This window comes from Neomonachus schauinslandi, chromosome 3, assembly GCF_002201575.2.
Source record: "Neomonachus schauinslandi chromosome 3, ASM220157v2, whole genome shotgun sequence".
NCBI classification, from domain to species: Eukaryota; Metazoa; Chordata; class Mammalia; order Carnivora; family Phocidae; genus Neomonachus; species Neomonachus schauinslandi.
In genome coordinates this window covers 80,579,594-80,589,049 of record NC_058405.1, presented here as the reverse complement: position 1 = coordinate 80,589,049, position 9,456 = coordinate 80,579,594, and the positions used below count along the sequence as shown (strand labels likewise).

The window sequence follows — 9,456 nt, the reverse complement described above, 5'->3', positions numbered from 1 at the left end:
TTTCCTCAGGGCCTCTCTGCCCACTGTAGGGCGGGTCTTGAGTCAGGGCTTCAGCACAGCTGCTCCTGTTCCCTGTGCAGGATAGAAAGATAGAAAAGATAGAGACAATGTCCCCATTCTCAGGTACACACACACAGCAAAACTATTACTTCTAAAACAGAAACTCAGGCACTGACTTCCTGTGGCCACACATGGAGTCACTTCCTGCAGGTTGTGCCACTGTCTCCTACCTTGCTGTATAGGTGCCTCATTTCTCCTTCCTAGTTTCATTCATTCCATTCAGCCCAGCCTTCCCTGACTGGTTTGTGAGTGAGTCCCAGAATGCAGGAAGGAATGCCTGGGCCCTGCCTGCAGAGGGCTCACATTTCCTATAGAAACCCCCATGTGCCATTCTGTGTGGGCATTTCCACATTCATCCTGCACGATCACGACATAAGTAGGTTGTTTGTATCTTCATTTTATTTTTTTTAAATATTTATTTATTTATTTTTAGAGAGAGAGTGCACATAGGGGTTAGGGGCAGAGGGAGAGGGAGAATCCCAAGCCAACTCCCTGATGAGCATGGAGCCCAACGTGGGTCTTGATCCCACAACCTTGAGATTATAACCTGAACCGAAATCAAGAGTCGGACACTTAACTGACTGAGCCACCCAGGCACACCCATTCATATCCCCATTTTACAGCAAAGGAAAATGAGTCTTGGAGAAGCTGTCACATACCCATGGCCAACAAGCAGCAGAGCCAGATTTAGACCCGAGGCTCTGAACCTGAAGCCTGTGGCCTCCTCATTCTCCAACACTTACTCACCTTGGATGACTCAGATGACAAATAAAAAGGGGGAGAGTCAGAAAGTTGGATTCAAAACTGAGGTGTTGGTGAGCTTAGAAATGGTTTTATCTGAGGAAACTACACTGAATGCTGCAGCAGAGAGAAATAGATCAAAAATATGCCAATAATGTTAGAGACATGGAAACTAGAATGAAATAGTCCATTACACTAACACGCATTGCAGAAGGAGAATATAGGCAAGGGGCCATATTCCAAGAGATATTGGCAGAGAAATTCAAAAAGTTTAAGTCTCAAACAGTATAAATAGTTATAAACACACACACATGGAATATTACGTGACAACACGGACGGATCTACAGGGTATTATACTAAGTGAAATAAGTCAGACTGAGAAAGACAAATACCATATGATTTCACATATATGTGGAATCTTAAAAAAAAAAAGTGAGTAAACAAGCAGCAAGAATCAGACCTATAAATACAGAGAACAGACTGTTGGTTGCCAGAGGGGAGGGGCTGGGGGGGGATGAACAAAATGGGTGAAGGGGAGTAGGAGTTACAGGCTTCCAGTTTTGGAATGAAATAAGCCACCGGAATGAAAGGTGCAGCATAGGGAATACAGTCAATGATACTGTAATAGTGTTGTCTGGTGACAGATGGGAGCCACACTTGTGATGAGCACAGCATAATATACAGAATTCGTGAATCGCTGTGTCGTACACCTGAAAGTAATGTAACATTGTGTGTCAACTATACTCAAATTAAAAAAAAAAAACTTTTTAAAACAGCATAAATAGAAATGTAAAAGTTTTGTTTTGGGTTTTTTTTTAAATTTTTTTATTGTTATGTTAATCCCCATACATTACATCATTAGTTTTAGATGTAGTGTTCCATGATTCATTGTTTGTGCATAACACCCAGTGCTCCATGCAGAATGTGCCCTCCTCAATACCCACCACCAGGCTAACCCATCCTCCCACCCCCCTCCCCTCTAGAACCCTCAGTTTGTTTTTCAGAGTCCATCGTCTCTCATGGTTCGTCTATCCCTCCGATTTCCCCTGCTTCATTCCCTTCCCCTCCCGCTACCTTCTTCTTCTTCTTTTTTTTTCCTTAACATATATTGCATTATTTGTTAGACACTGGGGAGGGTATGTGCTCTGGTAAGCGCTGTGAATTGTGCAAGACTGTTGAATCTCAGATCTGTACCTTGGGTTTTTTTTTTTTTTTAACATTTTATTTATTTATTTGACAGAGAGAGACACAGCAAGAGAAGGAACACAAGCAGGGGGAGTGGGAGAGGGAGAAGCCGGCTTCCCGCTTAGCAAGGAGCCTGATGAGGGGCTGGATCCCAGGATCCCGGGATGATGACCCGAGCCAAAGGCAGACGCCCAACGACTGAGCCACCCGGGCGCCCCAGAAATGCAAAAGTTTTTAATGGATGGTTGCCCGGGTGGCTCAGTCGCCTAAGCGTCTGCCTTCAGCTCAGGTCATGATCCTGGGGTCCTGGGATCCAGTCCTGTGCAGGTCTCCCTGCTCCGCGGGGAGTCTGCTTCTCTGTCTGCCTGTTCCCCCTGCCGCTCCCCCTGCTTGTGCTCTCTTCTCTGACAAATAAATAAGTAAAATCTTTTTTTAAAAAAAGGTTTTTAATGGACTAAAAAGTGAAGAAAGAGGAAGCACTTTTTTTTTTAATGTATTTATTTCAGAGAGAGAGCGTGGGGAGGGGGCGCAGAGGGAGAAGAGAATCTTAAGCAGACTCCCCACTGGGTGCAGAGCCCAGTGCAGGCTCCACTTGGGGCTCCACCCTAGGACCCTGAGATTATGACCTGAACTGAAACCAAGAGTTGGTGGCTCAATTGACTGCACCACCCAGGCGCCCCAGAGGAAGCACATTTTAAATTGTAACAGGCACACTTCAAAACCTTAATCAACTGCTTTATTGACCAGGTATATCTCTGTTCCCTACACTAAAGATGAATTTCTGTTTTTGTCATCAGCAGGACATACTTTAAGTGTAGTAGAACGGTCAAGGAGTAGGAAATTTGAGTAGAGGGAAGCTCGTTGAAAGCAGACACCGGCGGCAGGGGCAAGGTAGAGAAGGAAGGTGGGGAAGGTGAGGTCTTGGAGGGAAAAGTATTAGAAGAAGAAAGCCTAAGGCGTTTCTGAGCAGAGGGAGGGGCTTTCTCTGAAGGTGCTGCTGAGACTGGGTGTAAGAAAAGAATAAAGCAATGTGTAGGGGAGGATAGGTGAGGGAACAATAGCATGGTTTAATAAAAATAAATCACACAGGGCGCCTGGGTGGCTCAGTCATTAAGTGTCTGCCATCGGCTCAGGTCATGATCCCAGCGTCCTGGGATCGAGCCCCGCATCGGGCTCCCTGCTCAGTGGGAAGCCTGCTTCTCCCTCTCCCACTCCCCCTGCTTGTGTTCCCTCTCTTGCTGTGTCTCTGTCAAATAAATAAATAAAATCTTTTAAAAAAATAAATAAATAAAAATAAAAATAAATCACACATTTTCATTAGTATTTACCAAATCTTTATTACTGGGAAAGTGGCTTTCCTCTTTGCCATACTTACTGTGTTTCCATTATGATTATTAATGGTCTTTATTCCTACATGTCTGTGGGAAAGTGCTGGTGGTATTGCTGCTGACAGTTTTTAAGATGACTGATTCACCCTCAACTTGCACCCCCATTTCACACTGGAGAAAGTGTAGCTGTTTTCACTCAAGCTTTGTTATCAGCAAAATGAACGAGTGCAGTTTCCCACAGAAAGGGCACGTGGGCACAACTATTTGTCGTCGTAATGTCATTTTTCCTGTTCGGGCCATGAACATACAAGGTCAGTACTCACGTTCAAAACTATCCACACATTCCCTCCCCACAAGTTCTTTCCACTTTTTTTCCCCAAAAATGGTTTTCTAATTTGAGGACAACTATTTGGTTAAGAACTGGTTTGCACTGAAAATTAATATAGAGTAATATTCTTGTAATAAACTATTTAAAAGTTATACTCAAATTTGCCCTCTTTATTCTGTCATAGGAGCATAGGCATAGACAACATTCTAGAGCAATCACCCAACAAGAACAGAGATCCTGGTTTGATCCTCTTTAAAATTCCCTAGGACAGATCATCTATGAGAATTACTTTAATAGCCCTTTTGACATTTTCAAATATCAAATATGCTCCCGTTTAATGACAGTGGAAATCCTGTACCTTAACATCAGGAGTTCAATAAAGCGAATCAAAGAAATGTTCTCATTACTCAGCCTTTGATTTTATATGTTCTAGTCCAATATTGACTTTTGTTCATTTAACAAAAGTAATAAGCATATATTTCAGGCATATCTAGCTTTTGTCCTATCATAAAAAAGCAAGACTATATATCATCCTTGTCCCCAAAATGGCCTCTATAGAGATCTTTATGTTTAAATGAAGTCATGCTTAAATGACTGCATATAAATATATTTCCACTTATATCACAAGGATTTCAGTAAGAGAAAGCATTTCTTTCTGAAATCAATTCACAAGTTGATCTGATCACTTTCATATGTAGAGTAACTGCTGCCATTTTGACACAGATTTTTTTGAGATATACATATTACCCATCATGACTCTTTTGCATGCCATATTAAGGGACATTTAGGCTTATATTCTACAAAAGACACAATAATAGCTACATTGACAAGTGCTTACTACCTCCCAGACCCCGTGCTGATGCATTCCTGGGAGGTGAGTATGTTGGCCCCATTCTACAGATGAGGAAAGAAAGGTTGCGAAAGGGTCCCCTGTGTAGGCGGCTCTGAACCTGCACTGAATATGCCTCTTCATAAAGCATGACAAATATGGTTCCAATTTCTGTATCTCAACCATTTAGGGCTAGAAAGAATTTATGTACAGCAAAATACAAAGAATCCAGAGAAGTACTTGAGGCTCTTTCCCATCTCACTGCAGACTATTAAGTTGAGAGGAGTATCATAAACATAAGATGGCTCACTATTTCTGTGTAATAAGCAGAGTCCCAACACACAGCCCAAGTGACTCTTGGACATTTCCTTCATACACCTGAGTTCTGTATTAGTCTAGAGGACTGAACTGATAGGGGTGATGTGGAGCCTGGCAGAACTGTCTACATCAGAGCCTGCTGCTAAAAACAGGAGGTCACTGTTGCTTAAGTTAAGCCTAAGATAGGAGAGCCAGGAAGTGCTGCAGGCCCTATGGGAAAACCCACTGGTTCTCTAAGGTTCACTCAACAAAGGATCATTACACAGCTATTAAACTGTCTTAAATGCAGCCCAGGACAGTATTTCTACACAATATCCTCTCCTGCAGGGAGCATTGCATAGCAATCTGGGTCAACTCAGTTATCAGGATAAGCTGAACCATAAATTAATTTTCTATTCCCTGGCCATTCCTTGGGTTTGAAGCTATTTTTTTTTTTAAAGTTGAGAGTAGAGCAACGCACAAAAGAATATTTTCTGCTGCAGATTTAAGGGGCTAAGAAATGGAGAGGAAAACCACTGTTGGTAAACAATTATTCTTAAAAATTATGCAAATGTTTTACTTGTGAGCCCTCAAATGGGGTGGAACAGGGAAGCAATGTGTGAATGTCATCTAGAGGTGAGGTGCTGAAAGAAACCTGACAGTGGGAAGAGGGAGGAGGGACACCTGCTAAATGCCTCTGTGGTTTATGCTTACGTGTGTACCTGGGGGTGGCTGCAGGCGTGCCCAAGAGTGGGTTCCAGGAGGCATATCTCTGTGGGTTGTTTGTTGAGGCAGACTCTCCCTATGCCTGAACTAATGAGTTCTTAACTCTTAGGGTCACCGCTTAATAGTTTGGAACTAAATAGGTAGTTAGAGCGTGCTACAGTCAGCCTCTTTGCAAACACATGCCTTTGGTGAGTAGAAGGCTGAATCCCCCAGGGCTGTTACTAGGTGGCACTTACCGCTGGCCTGGCACACTTGTCCCGCCTGTGGGGTTGGTCGGCACCCCTTCTGCAATGCTACATGTTTTTAATATTAACCCTGACCCCATTGTCCCTACAGAGGGGAAGGTAGGTCCACACTAGCACCATTCCCCAACTGATAACGAGGCTCACCACTGCCTCTGATGTTCAGGGAGCACCCTTCCCTGCCTGTGAGGCTCTGCTTTCTGACTCTTCATAGAATATCCCCACCTGTCCTAGGCTGCTGCTCAACCCTACTGTCCTCACACTCCTGCATCTTATTCCTGAGAACCTTCTGCCTATACCAGATTGACGATCATTGTTCCTCCCAGGAAATCCATCCTGTCTTGACAGCAAGTCCCAGACTCTTCCTCAGCTTGGCTTGATGCACTCGTGTCCTTTGCACTTTAGTTGGACAAGCAGAGCAGACTTCTTTCAACACACTCATGATGGCCACAAGCAATAATAACAGTTTCAAGTCCACCGAGGCTATCATTATGCACATTTTGCCATCTCTTGCTACTAATGTATAACAGGACACAATGTCCACGTATGTTCCAGGTCCTCAAACTCACTCAAGGAAAGCTGAGGCTTGTTCTGATTTAACTTTACACCAGTGTTTGCTCTTTTGCTTACTAGCCTTGTTTCTATTTCCTCAAAACAAAATTTAAAGACAGCTCTTTAATGATGTATTCTAGACTTTTTCAGGGAATGACCATCTCCCAGAATCTAGCCTTTCCTCCCTTTTGAATTTGGACATTTGTTCTTCTTTCTCCTCTCCTGTGGAGTCTCCTTCCCACACAAAAGGCCCACTGCTCTCCTGCCTCTCTAAGGTGGCAGTTGGCTCCCAGCCTCAAGGGAGAGCCTCCATGCCTTCCCTGTCATAGGAAGTCAGTCCCTCTGACTGACCCTGCCTCAAGCTGTCCACTATCAGAACAGTACCATGCCTATTTATTCAGGAAAAACTGCATTGAACAAAAGGGTTTAAGATGCTCTACTAAGAACTGAGGAGGATACAAAGAATTCTGTCCCTCAAATAACTGACAGACTAGTTTCTCAGGCCTTGACCGTGACAAGCTTACTATTTCTGACAAACTCACATTCAGAACTAAAGACTGCATGTGTTATCCTCCCAGAGACATTAGCTTTTTAAAAGACTTAGCATGACATACCTGACAAATGGCTTAAAAAGTTTCTAGTGAGAATCCTGAATCATAATGCTAGTAATGTGAACAGAAGCCAACAAAAAGAAAATGGACAAGCTGATAATTCTACTTCAAGTTCAAGCTTTCTACAAAGTTGCACTATGAAGTAAAAACAATGAGTTTGAGCCCCATGTTGGGTGTAGAATTAACTTAAAACAACAACAACAACAACAAGGAGCGTCTGGATGGCTCAGTTGGTAGAACATGCAACTCTTGATCTCGGGGTCATGAGTTCACTTAAGAAAAATAATAATCATTTAAAAACAAATAAATAAAAAGAATCTTAAAGAAAAAAACCACAATGATAATTCTACACTTGATCTTAGCCAAAAGGCCAAGAGCTGATCAACACAATGATAATTCTAATGAGGTTAGCCAAGAAGTAAATGGCAAAAAATGTGAATCATCTAAGAAAACCATTTCAAATCTGGCTTTATATATATTACCCTTAATGATGAATTGCATGCTATGTGTTGCCTTGATGTATTAGCTAATAAATGCATGAAGATATCATTACTGATATTATTTAAAGTGAAAAGTTACTTTATCTTTAATTTATTTAATTTAATTCATGTGTTTATAGCATATCTCATGTATTAGCACTATAGTATCTCTACATCATAATTAATATACATACATTGTGGTCTGTTGCACAAAACTTTTTTAGTGATAATGGTGTGAGATCACAAGACATTAGAAGAACACAGGTTGGGACCATGGAGAGTCTATTTGGCTCATAAACTCTTGAAGATGAAATTTATCCCTTCCCCTGACATTGCCCTGTCAGGCTTAGTGGGCCTTCAAAATTTGTACCAGAATGCTTCTGACAGCAACAAATAATTAAAAATAGCTTCTGAAGGAAGCTTCTGAAGGATCAAAGTCCAGTTCTAAACAGTGGAAAACAAAACTACGTGCTCACCTCTCTTCTTTTTAACTTACATTTAAATAACCTGCTAAGCCTATTGGGTGAGTTACCTGTATGCCTGTTTGGCCTCCTTTTCTGTTCAAACCAGAAACAATCTAAACTGGATCTGTTGACCTGTCACTGAGAAGAGCATGATACCTGGTAGCTAAAACAGACGTCCATGATGTTCGCTTCCACAGCACATGATTGGAACAATATGGAGAAGACTGTCATGGCCCCAGCACAAGGATGACACACAAATTCATGAAGTGTTCCATGTTAAAAAAAAAAATGGAAGAGCATGTATTGAGCAAAGTTTCCCCAAGTTTAACGGATACAACTAAGTAACTTCATTCAACAGTTTAAACACCTTGGGGGTTAAACAATGATATTGTCTACAGCTACATTATAAGACATTATATAAAATCAACATGAACAGACATTTTTCCAAAGAAGACATCCAAATGGCCAACAGACACAGGAAAAAGTGCTCAACATCACTCGGCATCAGGGAAATTCAAATCAAAACCTCAATGAGATACCACCTCACACCAGTCAGAATGGCTAAAATTAACAAGTCAGGAAATGACAGATGTTGGCAAGGATGCGGAGAAAGGGGAACCCTCCTACACTGTTGGTGGGAATGCAAGCTGGTGCAGCCACTCTGGAAAACAGTATGGAGGTTCCTCAAAAAGTTGAAAATAGAGCTACCAAAAGACCCAGCAATTGCACTACTGGGTATTTACCCCAAAGATACAAATGTAGGGATTCGAAGGGATACGTGCACCCCGATGTTTATAGCAGCAATGTCCACAGTAGCCAAACTGTGAAAAGAGCCAAGATGTCCATCGACAGATGAATGGGTAAAGAAGATGTAGTATATATATACAATGGAATATTATGCAGCCATCAAAAGGAATGAGATCTTGCCATCTGCAACGATGTGGATGGAACTGGAGGGTATTATGCTGAGTGAAATAAGTCAATCAGAGAAAGACATGTATCATATGACCACACTGATATGAGGAATTCTTAATCTCAGGAAACAAACTGAGGGTTGCTGGAGTGGTGGGGGGGTGGGAGGGATGGGGTGGCTGAGTGATAGACATTGGGGAGGGTATGTGCTATGGTGAGCGCTGTGAATTGTGCAAGACTGCTGATTCACAGATCTGTACCTCTGAAACAAATAATACATTATATGTTAAAAAAAAAAAAGAAGAAGATAGCAGGAAGGGGAAAATGAAGGGGGGGAAATCGGAGGGGGAGACGAACCATGAGAGACTATGGACTCTGAAAAACAAACTGAGGGTTCTAGAGGGGAGGGGGGTGGGGGAATGGGTTAGCCTGGTGATGGGTATTAAAGACGGCACGTACTGCATGGAGCACTGGGTGTTATACGCAAACAATGAATCATGGAACACTACATCAAAAACTAATGATGTAATGTATGGTGATTAACATAACATAATAAAAAAAAGGAAAAAAATCATATCTACCTCAAGGGCCAGGTTTTTTTTTTTTTTTTTTTTTTTTTTTTTTTTAAGATTTTATTTATTTATTTGAGAGAGAGAGAATGAGAGAGAGAGAACACATGAGAGGGGATAGGGTCAGAGGACG

General features: G+C 42.0%; 1 non-coding gene across 1 annotated transcript; it reads left to right on the top strand.

The window, feature by feature from the left end:
* Positions 1–8,021: 8,021 nt before the first annotated feature.
* On the top strand, positions 8,022–8,123 carry LOC123324448. Its single transcript, XR_006539819.1, has one exon. It is a non-coding gene; the product is annotated as a U6 spliceosomal RNA (small nuclear RNA).
* The last annotated feature ends 1,333 nt before the right edge of the window (positions 8,124–9,456 follow it).